Source organism: Bos taurus, chromosome 18 (assembly GCF_002263795.3).
Source record: "Bos taurus isolate L1 Dominette 01449 registration number 42190680 breed Hereford chromosome 18, ARS-UCD2.0, whole genome shotgun sequence".
Lineage (NCBI taxonomy): Eukaryota > Metazoa > Chordata > Mammalia > Artiodactyla > Bovidae > Bos > Bos taurus.
This window is the reverse complement of record NC_037345.1, coordinates 1,308,614-1,321,781: the sequence shown is the minus strand read 5'-3', so window position 1 is coordinate 1,321,781 and position 13,168 is coordinate 1,308,614. Positions and strand designations below refer to the sequence as shown.

The following is a 13,168-nucleotide window of genomic DNA, read 5'->3' as shown; positions in this document are numbered from 1 at the left end:
GGTTTTTAATGTGGTCAACTTTGTTGCTAGCTCCTTTCCAGCTCCTTAATTCTTTTGAAATGAAATCTTGCCCCAAAGGACCCTTTAATGGTGCCACTTAATGAAAACAGTAAACAGGCCTTTCCCTCTGGTTCGGCGGCTGCTGTCTGCAGGGCCAAGGGCAGGCCTGACCACAGGATCAGGGTGCTTCCCAGGCTGGATGGAACTTTCCAGCTCCTCAGTACCGGGCCTCGTCTTTAGGGGAGGATTTCCTACCCGCCCATTCAAATTCTTTAAACTTTGAGGCTGCAGGGTGCTAACAGGCCTGTGATTCTTTGTTCGTGGTGCCAAGAGAATTCTCTCCTTTAATCCTCTCAGGAGACTCTGGGAGGCGGAATGCGCGGTGCTCTTACACAGGTAGGCTACGGAGAGGTGAAGTAATGCGCCTAAGTACGAACAGCTGCGAGGCGGTAGAGGTGTTTTCTCTAGTTCACTGCCCAGTACTTTGGAATTCAGTCCAGGATGCCTTCCTGACCCCACCCTGGGGGAAAGTTCTGTCTCACCTGCGTCCACGCTGCCTCCGCTGCCCCAGGCTCCAGACAGACCGGCTGCCGCGCAGCAGCCATGGGGCCCTCCCTCCCCTGCTATTAGACAGCCCTTCCTGTTCCCTTCTGCCGGAGCCCGCCCACCCTCCGTGGATCAGCCCAGAGACGCCCACAGCATGACCTCCAAGACAGCTTTCCATCTGCCTGTTTCTTGCCCCGGACCCCCTGCCCCAGGCCCAGTCCTGCCCTGGTCCTTGAACCCTGTCTCTTGCCACATCAGCGCCCACGTGGGCAGTGCAGTGTTCCTGACGGGCCTGTCCACGTCCACTAACCCAACAGCCAGGCAACCACCTAGCAGAGGCCAGAGTGCTCTGTGCACATGCACTTTGCATGAGTACTTTACTCATCTTCCCCCACCCCAGCCCCAGCCCCCAGCGGCTTCATGCAGGCTGGCCCTCCCTGGGCCCCTCCTCAACACCCCTCCGCACCCCTCTGGGTCCAGCATCCGTCCACACGGCTCACCCCATGTCCTCTCACCCACCACCTGCCCCTCCCTCCACGGGGTCCCTCAGACACCACGTCCTCCTTGGCCTGGCTGGAGGCGCCTGTTGCCCCACGGGCTCCAGAGCAAGTCATGTTTATGCTGCGCTGTTTGAGCGGCCACGGAGGCTTACGTTTTGACTGCTGTCTCCTCTGACAGTGGGTAAACCCACAGTCGCTTCGCACCCTGCCCACACCTGCAGTGCTCACAAAGTGTTTGTTGAATGAATGAGTGGAAGTTGTTCTTAGAGGCCCCCAGCGGTCTAAGCAGGCGTGATGCACGAGGCATTGGCCAGCTGCTTCCTGTCTGTCAACTTAAACACAAGCTGTGTCTTCAACTACATACGCTACCTGACCTTTTCACCTGCCCAAGACTGTGTGCACACAGCTCTTTGTCTACCTTTATCCAAATTAACTTCACCTTCATTTTCCCTTTATTCTAGTTTTGTCATTAAGTTATTTTCACTCTGTTATGCCACGTGCAGCTTTGTAAACCACTTCAAATTTTTCCCCTAGGGAAAAATTATATATAAATATATATATATGTACATGTATATATATAAGTGTATTTGTATAATTTGTATATTTTGGATGAGACAGTTGGGTAGCATCACTGACTCAATAGACATGAACTTGAGCAAACTCCAGGACATAGTGGAGGACAGGGAAACCTGGTGTGCTGCAGTCCACAGGGTCACAAAGAGGTGGCCATGACTAGTGACTGAACAGCAACAGTATTTTGTATAATTTATATATATATATACATGCACACACACACACACACACACACACACACACACATGAGTATATGAGCTTCCCTGGTGGCCCAGTGGTAAAGAGTCCACCTGCTTATGCAGGAGATGCAGGAGACATGGGTTTAATCACTGGGCCAGGAAGATCCCCTGGAGAAATGGAGACGGAAATAGCAACGCACTCCGGTGTTTCTTGCCTGGGAGATCCCATGGACAGAGGAGCCTGGTGGGCCCCAGTCCATGGGGTTACGAGAGCTAGACGCCACTTAGTGACTAAATAACTATATATATATATATATATATATATATATATATATATATATATCAGTTCAGTTCAGTTGCTCAGTCGTGTCCAACTCTTTGCGACCCCATGAATTGCAGCACGCCAGACCTCCCTGTGCATCACCAACTCCGGGAGTTCACTCAGACTCATGTCCATTGAGTCGGTGATGCCATCCAGCCATCTCATCCTCTGTCGTCCCCTTCTCCTCCTGCCCCCAATCCCTCCCAGCATCAGAGTCTTTTGCAATGAGTCAACTCTTCGCATGAGGTGACCAAAGCACTGGAGTTTCAGCTTTAGCATCAGTCCTTCCAAAGAAATCCCAGGGCTGATCTCCTTCAGAATGGACTGGTTGGATCTCCTTGCACTCCAAGGAGACTCTCAAGAGTCTTCTCCAACACCACAATTCAAAAGCATCAATTCTTCAGCACTCAGCCTTCTTCACAGTCCATCTCTCACATCCATACATGACCGCTGGAAAAACCACAGCCTTGACTAGATGGACCTTTGTTGGCAAAGTAATGTCTCTATTTTTGAATATGCTATGTAGGTTGGTCATAACTTTCCTTCCAAGGAGCAAGCGTCTTTTAATTTCATGGCTCCAATCACCATTTGCAGTGATTTTGGAGCCCCCCAAAATAAAGTCTGACACTGTTTCCACTGTTTCCCCATCTATTTCCCATGAAGTGATGGGACCGGATGCCATGATCTTAGTTTTCTGAATGCTGAGCTTTAAGCCAACTTTTTCACTCACCTCTTTCACCTTCATCAAGAGGCTTTTGAGTTCCTCTTCACTTTCTGCCATAAGGGTGGTGTCATCTGCATATCTGAGGTTATTGATATTTCTCCCGGCAATTTTGATTCCAGCTTGTGCTTCTTCCAGCCCAGCGTTTCTCATGATGCACTCTGCATGCAAGTTAAATAAGTAGGGTGACAATATACAGCCTTGATGAACTCCTTTTCCTATTTGGAACCAGTCTGTTGTTCCATGTCCAGTTCTAACTGTTGCTTCCTGGCCTGCATACAGATTTCTCAAGAGGCAGGTCAGGTGGTCTGGTATTCCCATCTCTTTCAGAATTTTCCACAGTTTATTGTGATCCACACAGTCAAAGGCTTTGGCATAGTCAATAAAGCAGAAATAGATGTTTTTCTGGAACTCTCTTGCTTTTTCCATGATCCAGTGGATGTTGGCAATTTGATCTCTGGTTCCTCTGCCTTTTCTAAAACCAGCTTGAACATCTGGAAGTTCATGGTTCACGTATTGCTGAAGCCTGGCTTGAAGAATTTTGAGCATTACTTTACTAGCGTGTGAGATGAGTGCAATTGTGCGGTAGTTTGAGCATTCTTTGGCACTGCCTTTCTTTGAGATTGGAATGAAAACTGACCTTTTCCAGGCCTATGGCCACTGCTGAGTTTTCCAAATTTGCTGGCATATTGAGTGCAGTACTTTCACAGCATCATCTTTCAGGATTTGAAATAGCTCAACTGGAATTCCATCACCTCCACTAGCTTTGTTCGTAGTGATGCTTTCCAAGGCCCACTTGACTTCACATTCCAGGATGTCTGGCTCTAGGTGAGTGATCACACCATCGTGATTATCTGGGTCGTGAAGATCTTCTTTGTACAGTTCTTCTGTGTATTCTTGCCATCTCTTCTTAATATCTTTTGCTTCTGTTAGGTCCATATCATTTCTGTCCTTTATCAAGCCCATCTTTGCATGAAATGTTCCCTTGGTATCTCTAATTTTCTTGAAGAGATCTCTAGTCTTTCCCATTCTGTTGTTTTCCTCTATTTCTTTGCATTGATCGCTGAGGAAGGCTTTCTTATCTCTTCTTCCTATTCTTTGGAACTCTGCATTCAGATGCTTATATCTTTCCTTTTCTCCTTTGCTTTTCGCTTCTCTTCTTTTCACAGCTATTTGTAAGGCCTCCCTAGACAGCCATTTTGCCCTTCGCATTTCTTTTCTATGGGGGTGGTCTTGATCCCCGTCTCCTGTACAATGTCACGAACCTTAGTCCGTAGTTCATCAGGCACTCTATCTATCAGATCTAGGCCCTTAAATCTATTTCTCACTTCCTCTGTATAATCATAAGGGATTTGATTTAGGTCATACGTCTAGTGGTTTTTCCTACTTTCTTCAATTTCAGTCTGAATTTGGCAATAAGGAGTTCATGACCTGAGCCACAGTCAGCTCCCGGTCTTGTTTTTGCTGACTGTATAGAGCTTCTCCATCTTTGGCTGCAGAGAATGTAATCAATCTGATTTCGGTGTTGACCATCTGGTGATGTCCATGTATAGAGTCTTCTCTTGTGTTGTTGGAAGAGGGTGTTTGCTATGACCAGTGCGTTCTCTTGGCAAAACTCTATTAGCTTTTGCCCTGCTTCATTCCGTATTCCAAGACCAAATTTGCCTGTTACTCCAGGTGTTTCTTGACTTCGTACTTTTGCATTCCAGTCCCCTATAATGAAAAGGACATCTTTTTTGGGTGCTAGTTCTAAAAGGTCTTGTAGGTCTTCACAGAACCGTTCAACTTCAGCTTCTTTGGCATTACTGGTTGGGGCATAGGCTTGGATTACTGTGATACTGAATGGTTTGCCTTGGAAATGACTAGAGATCATTCTGTCATTTTTGAGATTGCATCCAAGTACTGCATTTCAGACTCTTTTGTTGACCATGATGGCTAGTCCATTTCTTCTAAGGGATTCCTGCCCACAGTAGTAGTTATAATGGTCATCTGAGTTAAATTCACCCATTCCAGTCCATTTTAGTTCCTGATTCCTAGAATGTTGACATTCACTCTTGCCATCTCCTGTTTGACCACTTCCAATTTGCCTTGATTCATGGACCTAACATTCCAGGTTCCTATGCAATATTGCTCTTTACAGCATCGGACCTTGCTTTATCACCAGTCACATCCACAAACTGGGTATTGTTTTTGCTTTGGCTCCATCCCTTCATTCCTTCTGGAGTTATTTCTCCACTGATCTCCAGTAGCATATTGGGCACCTACTGACCTGGGGAGTTCCTCTTTCAGTATCCTATCATATTGCCTTTTGACCGTTCATGGGGTTCTCAAGGCAAGAGTACTGAAGTGGCTTGCCATTTCCTTCTCCAGTGGACCACATTCTGTCAGACGGACCATAGGCTAAATCAGTTTTAAAATCTTTTAAAGCAGTAGACCTCCTTTTTCAAGCTAATTGCTGTGTGGAACCTCAATATTTAAAACCATTAGAGGGAGAATTTCCCTGATGGCCCATTGGTTAAGACCCTGCACTTCAAATGCAGAGCACATGGGTTTGATCCCTGGCTGGAGAACTAGGATTCCACATGCCCAGCATTGTGGCCAAAAAAAAAGTCACTCTTCTCCCCACACCCCCAACAACCCCCACCTCCCCAAAAAGAAAAAAAAGATTAGAAGGAAAACTGCTTTGTTTGTGGCTAGAGGCAGGGCTGGGAAGCCCGGGGCTCCAAGGAACAAAGTTTGGGAACCACTCATTAGGGACTCTTTATGGCCCCTTCCAGACCTAAAACTCACAGAGTTGGAGATGCCAGAATGCTGGTGTGCCCAGTACACAGATGAGGAAGGGGAGACCTGTCAGTGCTTCAAGGGGTGGTCCCTGCTTCTCTTTGAGGCATTGCAGCCTGCTTTGGCTCCCACTGGTCCCCTGCATAGCCTTTATGTCTCTCGGTGCAGAGTGTGCCCAGATTAACCAGGTCAGGCAAACAGTGGGCACTCAATCAGTGCCTGCTCAAGGAGGGCTTCTCACAGTGTGGGTCCAGGCCTGAGAGCTGGGCATGGCCAAGAAAAAGCAGGACTGAGGCCCAGGGCCAGGGGAGAAGGGCTGCAGGTCCCCAAGGCCAGCACAGCGGAACACAACAGCAGCAACTTTCTCTAGAGTCCACCTTGGCAACACCTGGACATTTCTTTCTTTTTCACACTGAGGACTTTTCTTCAGGAACACAATTGGACTGAAAAGGTTCACGCATTTTAATTGCCCAGGGACAGTGCTCTGAAAATTCTATAACATGTGCTCATTAAATAAAATTAGCACAGAGGAGCTGCCCAGGATATGTCACGCATTAAAAGATGACTCTGTAGAATAGAATGCATTATGAATTATTGCCTTGTGTATTTTTGTTACATTAGTTTTTAATGCAAATGCAGCTACTCATCTGCCTACCTGGAGATGTGACTTTTTAAATGCTTGAAAAAATATATTTAACTTTTACACGGACAGTCATCATCAAGTCTTTGCCAGGCTGCATCCTCCAGAATGCCCAGTGTCTGCTCCTGCCCCTCACAGCAAGGGACAGAGGTGCCTTCTGCAGGCTGAGGGGTTAAGGGAGCTGGGGCAGGCTGGGAATTGGCTGTGTCCCCTTGCTCTGCCTGTCCTCTCTGTGGCCCAGGGCCGGCAGGCAGAGGCATGACCTAGCATGAAACTCTGGTCCACGCCACCACCTGGGACCTTTCTCCCTTTGGCCTCCCCTTCCTGGAGGATGTGGCCTGGGTGTGCAGAGGTCAGGTGTGGAGAATCCTGACCCCAGGCATGTCTCCTCCTCCAGCCCCACTCCTCCTGCTGGGCCCATCTTGCATTCGTGTTTCATCCACACGATGAAACAAGATACTCATCCACGGATAAGTATCTACTCATCCTTCTTTCTGTCCCCGTCTCCCATCCAGCCGCTCAGTCTTAGCCTTTTCCCACACATTCCTTCCAGCCAGCCACATGTCCCTTCATCCTTCCTTTCACTCCCTCCAACCTCTGTCATCCAGTCACACATCTTTCCCTCACTCATTCATCAGACATTTGTTTTCCAGCTCATCTCTCCATCCATCCTGTCCCTCATCCATGCAAACCTTTAGTCCTGGCCCTGTCGCCTCTTGGCTGGATTACTGGCTCTGAAGTGGTCTCCCCATATCCACTCTGCTCCTACCTCTCCAGCCTCCACAGCTGCAGCCAGGATGCTATTTCAGAAAGCATCACGCCCTGCCAGCCACTTGTTCCCATCCATGGCCAAGAGCCAAAGTCTCCCTGGGGTATGACCTGAACTCCTCTTCACTTAATTCCCCTGTGCCTCTTCTTGCTCTCTGTGCCCTAGACACACTAACTCTCTGTCAGGCCTTTGTACCCCGCTGCTCCCTCTTGCCAGAGGATCTTTGCACATGCTGCCCCTCTTCTTGGAAGGCCCTACTCTCTCTCGTTCTCAAGCCCACTCTTAATTATCACCCAGCTTATGGCTTAACTGTTGTCCCGTCAGGGGCCCTTTCCTGACTGGGCCATAGCCCATGGGTCCTTCATTTAGAGTGCCAGCAATGGCTGCAGATTCCTCCTTGCTGACTGATCAATAGTCATGCCATGTCCCTCTCTTCAGACTCCTAGGACACTGTTGATCTTGTTCACATGTGCTCTCAGTGCCTAGCACAGATCTTGCACATAAGATGCTCAATGGATGTTTTCTGAACGTACAAGTAAATGAATGAATGAGCAAATTAGTGCCAGGCCCAGGGAATGTGAGTGTGGGGTGCTGGGGACAAAGACGTGAGAATGCACTCTGCCTGCCTGCCCAGGGCTTCAGTCCCAGGACACGAGGGAAATGTGGGGGCCCAAGACAGCAGCGGGGCCCTCTTGGGTGCTCAGGATGGATAAGGCCCCTTGAGATGCAGGGTCAGAGAACCGTCCTTCCCTCTGTGGAGTGATCCCCCACTACCAGCCCACCCCGGTCGTACCCTTTATGAGCCCCGAGTCATTCCCAAGCACCTGCTTCTCTGGCCACGACTTTTGGGCCTTCAGCTTCTCCCTAAAGCAGGGGCTGGGTCTATCAGATGCCCGGGGCAGTGGCCACCCTCCATCAGACCAGACACAGTTAGCTAGGAGCCCCCACTGCAGCTCCAGCTCAGAATAAGCCACGGAACCATGTCAGCTCCGTCTCCCCGGGGATTTATTAAAGATCCTTCCTCTGCGCTAAGCGGCATTCGTGTGAGAATCAACTGTAATGAGTTGCTGTAAGGATCTGACGTTGCAGCTGGGCTTTCCTGGCTTAGAGAAAACCAAGATTTCTTCAAGGAGAGCCGATGGGCAGGGGCCAGGGGGCAGAGAGGGTGGGGCTCTGGATCTTTGCCTGTATTCATCCGGTAAAGGCGGGCAGACCTCCTTCAGGGTAAGCCTGCAGTGCCCGGTGGGAGGGAGGCTCATGTGGGCCTGAAGGGGTCCTGGCCTCCTGGTTCTGCATATAGCCCGCTCTTCATCCCACCCTCTCCCCATGGGTCCCTCGGTGCCAAGCAGTCATCAGAGAATGCATCCAAGCAGGTACCAACACAAAAACCAGAGTGCCAGAGTGCGTGGGAGACAGTGTAGACCCACACCTGCAGCAGAGGCCTGACCCATCACCCACACGCCCATCCCTGCACACGCGGCTCTATCTCGTGTGGTGAGAGTCTCAGTGAGGAGGGCACTGGCACCCCTTCTCCAGTCCAGGTCGGCCCTGGAGACTGTTCGGCTGCCTGACCATCACTCGGGGCCAGGTGCCCAGATGTGAGCAGGTGGGACGCGAGGAACCATACTGAACCTGTCCTTGCTCACCTTGCTCCTGACTCATGCAAAATAGCTGCAGCCAGGGAAGAATGAGGACGTGGCATTATCCCCACTTCCTTTCCTCCCCCTCCAAATGGCAAGGAGAAAGGACGAAAATAGCACCTCGCTGAGCCATTTGCAGTCTGAGGGCATTTTCTGTTTGAAGTGCCATCAGCTGTCTCCTCACCTTTAGCCCCATGATGCACTCACTGCACAGAGGGAAACATGTCTCAGAGCAAAGTCTCAGATCGGAGCGCCCTGTCCAGCCCCCAGAAACGTTCAAGAAATGACCCGGGACAGTCAATGCCATTCCCACGAACAATGCTGATAGAGCCAACATCAGTGGGTGTTTTCTAGGTGCCCGGCCTATGCGAAGCTCCACTCTTTCTGAGGATTATCTCCTCTGGTCCTGCGTGGGCCCTGGTGTCACCCAGATGATAACAGATGTGAGAACTTGCCTGTGGCGGGTGGGAAGTGACGGGTCAGGATTGGAATCCAAGCACTTGGACTCGTGGAAAATGAGAAGCATAGTCCTTATGAAGGGCGAGAGAATGAGGCATGGACTGTGACTTCTGGGTGGCTGGAGCTCTGTGAGGCCCAGAAATAGGAAGCCTGGTTGGCATTCAAACACTGGCTTGCCCGTGAACCAGCTTAGCCGAATAGTAAGGAATGTCTGAAATGTCAGAGGAAGAATTAAGTGGTTGGAAAAGTGGTAACTTTCTCCTGAGCTGTTGTCAGCCTTTCTCAGGTTTGTTTTGTCTTTCCCACCACAGTGGGCAGCTCCTGTAAGAGAGCTTGCCTAGGCCCTGACTGACCAAGCGTGTGTGCGTGCTTAGTCGCTCAGTCGTGTCCAACTCTTTGCGACACCATGAACTGCAGCCCGCCAGGCTCCTCTGTCCCTGGGATTCTCCAGGCAAGGAAACTGGAGTGAGTTGCCATGCTCTCCTCCAGGGGATCTTCCCAACCCAGGGATGGAACCCTGGTCTCCTGCACTGTGGGCAGATTCTTTACCAGCTGAGCCACCAGGGAGGCCCAAGAATACTGGAAGGGTAGCCTATCCCTTCTTCAGGGGATCTTCCTGCCCCAGGGATCGAACCGGGATCTGCACTGCAGGCGGATTCTTTACCAGCTGAGCTGCAGGGAAGCCTGGCTGACCATAGCCTCCTCCCTTATCAGCACTGGGTGTCCAGCTGGGCACACTCCAGAGGTGCCCTGTGCACAGCTGGCCTTCACGCCTGAGGAGCCCTCTGGCGGGGTGGTCACTTCTGAGCTGGAGGGAGCAGAACGCATGGGCGTGGGTGAGCTGGTGAATGGTGGGGCCCCCAAAACACTCTCCTTGAACCACAAAGACCAGAAGCCAGCCCAATGTGGTGCTGATATTTCAGCCCGGGGAGAGGTAATGACGGAATGGGACCACCAGTACTTTCCAGAAATGGCCTCACCCAGGATGCTCACGCAGGGCCGAGACTCACAAGGCCTGCCTCTCAAGGGCCAGCTGGTGGAGGTGTGGCTTGAGAAGACCTGAGCGAGGGCCCGCTGCTGCTGAGCACCCGGCAGCCCCTTCCATGGCTCTCTGCTCACCAGCAGCTAAGCCTTACCCCAGAGAAGACTGGACTGGGTAATCCATCCTGCACTTAGAGAACTTTCCCTGAGAACCCTGGAGAAGGAAATGGCAGCCCACTCTGGTACTCTTGCCTGGAAAATCCCTTGGATGGAGAAGCCTAGGTGGCTACAGCCCATGGGGTCGCAGAGTCAGACCCGACTGAGCGACTTCACTTCACTTTCCGGAGAACACCAAAGCCACCAACAAGCGGACTGTTTCCCCTAGAAGCCTCATCCCAGGGAAGGAGGTTTGTCATCCTTCATAACGAAAAGGTGGGGATCGGCAGTTGCAAATGCTGGGCCTGTTTGCTTGTAATCTTAAACTTTCCTGAAACCCTTATGTAAGACAAAGGGAAGCTTCTCACTGTTTTGGAGATTCTAAGAGATGCCTGCAAAGCATGGGGGAATAGAAAAGATGATACTTTCTTTTTTTATCCTGTGCTGCAAAGGTATCTTAAAACCGAGTCAGCACCCGTAAAGCTTAGAGGTTTAGACCACAGCCAAGCCCTTGCCTCTGTCCACATGGGGCAGCAGTAATCAATATCGTATTACAAAAGCACTTGACCTCATTTATTCCCATGGATGCTTGGGGAATCCTTAATATTCAGAGCTTTTAAAGTGTGCGCCTGGCGTATTTAATGAGAAGCTCCTTGGTGGGTTCGGCTCCCGGTGACATTTAGAAAGCCTGGCTCTCCACTCTTCCCGTGGGGCTGCCGCCCCGGCTAGGGAAGGAAGGAATCTGGGCTCTGGGGCAGGGGCTGTTTGATGGAGTGGGGCAGAAGGGGTCATGTAGAAACGGGGGACACCGGTGAGATGCTAGCGTGACACACACCTAGTGCTCAGTGAAAGGCAAGTATTCTTTATCATTATGACGATCTGCAGTACGGTTTTTCCTCCTTAGTTTGGGGTCTCCCGGGTGCTGAGAGAATGGCTGTGTTGTGAGCTGACTCATAGCTGGATGATAGACAAAAAAGGCCCTTCCACCTGGTGTGACTTTCTCAATCCATGGGGCACAGAGTTGGGAGGGAAAGAGAGGCCCCCTGGGAACTTCCCCAGGACTGATCTAAGAGGGGGACGAAGCCCAGGCGCCTCCTTCCAGCCTGAGGTCTCGCACTGCCTAGAGCAGGCCTCCTCTGTCAGCCTCGTCTGGGCCAGGGCTGTGCTGCCCGGGACTCCCGCTGATGCAAACAGCTTTATGCCGGAGTCCCGGGGGCGCCCTTGGTGCCCTGAGCCGAGTCTGGCTGTCCTCGCTGGTTCCTGCTCGAGGCAACCATAGGACTGGCCGGTGAGGGACGGGAGGCCGTGACGTGGACACCTACACGCATCTGCAGGATGCGGCTGCCTCCTGCCAGCGGTGAGGCTCAGCCATTTACTTTGTGAAGTCCCTTCATGTTCTCTTTCAGGATGCTCAGAGTTTCACCTTCTCCTCTCTGGGAAAACCTCTGCCAGATTCACTTTCTCTTCAATTACGACCCTTGTGTCACATCAGAGCTTGAGGGAGGAGCAGGCTATTTATTTAAGGTGATGGTTGTCAGGTCCTTGTGGGTCTGGGGAGAAGGGGAGACCGGGTGACTGCTGCCTGCCTTTGCCGGCCCCGTTGGAAACCTGCCCACTGCACGGAGATTCTCTCTGGTCACACTGGCATTTCTGCTGGCTTTGTTGTCTACCAGGGGCCCCGGGCTGAGAGGAGCTCCCTTCACCTTGTCCACAGCCCTCTTCTGTCATGGTTTACAGTTGCCATGGTGACTGCCAAGGATGCTCCCCTGGATGGCTCCCAGCAGTAACAATCTCTCTAAAGCCATCACACCTATGACCTTGCTTGTGTCTTTCTCTCATTATTAATTGAAATATTGAGACTCAGTTCTCTGGGTGGGTACCAGGCATCAATTTCCCACATCCAGCTGGCTCTCTGTAGGGGCCAGGGTGGCTCTTCTCTGAACTGGAGCCTGGAGGCTAATTAGAGGTTCACACACCACGGAGCTGATCCCCAGGTCCCTGCAAAGGGGAACCTCTTGCCAACATACAAGCCAGTCAGTTGCAAACTATATTCTATTGAGGCCACACTTGGCTTCACTGTGGCAACCTTCCAGTTGAAGGATTTGTCTGGAAGATACTGTTTTGTTTTCTCTCTTTTTTTCTTCTAGAAATGGCAACCAGCAGCAAAGTGTTCATGAAAAATAGGTCAGTTTTCAAATTAATTAGGAGTCAGATTTATGAACATGGCTATGAAGGACCCCAATCTCCTATGCTGGCTCTGTTGTGCTAATCCAGCCCATGTTATTTTTAGGCACAAATATCAAAATGTCTCCTGACAAATGAGACGTGAAATGAATGAGTTTTTGAACATAAACTTTTAGTGCAAATATGTATTTGGCTGTGTTGGGCATGTACAGGGCACAGGAAGGCTTTTCTGGCCTGGCTGTGAGAAAGCTGAAAACAAAGCTTTGAGTAAGTCCCCTCACCCCTTTCCTGGCGTTAGCAAAGAGGCTTGCTTTAAAAACAGTGACACAGTGTTGTCTGGGGCTTCTGATTTTCTCCCAGGAGCAACTGCTTAGGTGACTGGGGAGCTGGGCTGGGACCATCTCTGAGGCTGCCAATCTGAAATAGCCAGTGTATCCATTCAGCTCAGAGATTAGATGACCTCTTTCATTAGGAACTCAGCTCTGGGTTTGTCCTGGTGTTGGGCCGGGGCAGGATGCATCTTCCTCCCTCGAGAGCCAGCTTGCTTCCTCTGTCACTCCACATCCACCCTTCGCCTTTCCCCACTCTGCTCTGAGCCCCGAGAAGCTGGCCTGTAAGGCTGCATCACCTAGGTGCCCTTGTCCTCAGCTCCCAGGAGGGTGTGGTCACTGGGAGACCCTGACAGGGGACTAGAGGTCAGCAGGAGAGGGGGGTCTT

The 13,168-nt window shown here is 50.8% G+C and overlaps 1 protein-coding gene and 1 long non-coding RNA gene across 3 annotated transcripts in view; one reads left to right on the top strand and one right to left on the bottom strand.

Annotated features, from left to right (window-relative positions):
* LOC101902469 (uncharacterized) overlaps positions 1-1,613 on the top strand; it is an 85,120-nt gene extending 83,507 nt beyond the window's left edge. The window contains exon 6 of the long non-coding RNA XR_812530.4: positions 358-1,613. This is a non-coding gene — a long non-coding RNA (uncharacterized lncRNA). The remainder of the gene's footprint in view (positions 1-357) is intronic.
* Positions 1-13,168, bottom strand: part of VSTM2B (V-set and transmembrane domain containing 2B) — a 28,710-nt gene that overhangs the window by 7,868 nt on the left and 7,674 nt on the right. The gene's annotated exons all lie outside the window — the stretch shown is intronic.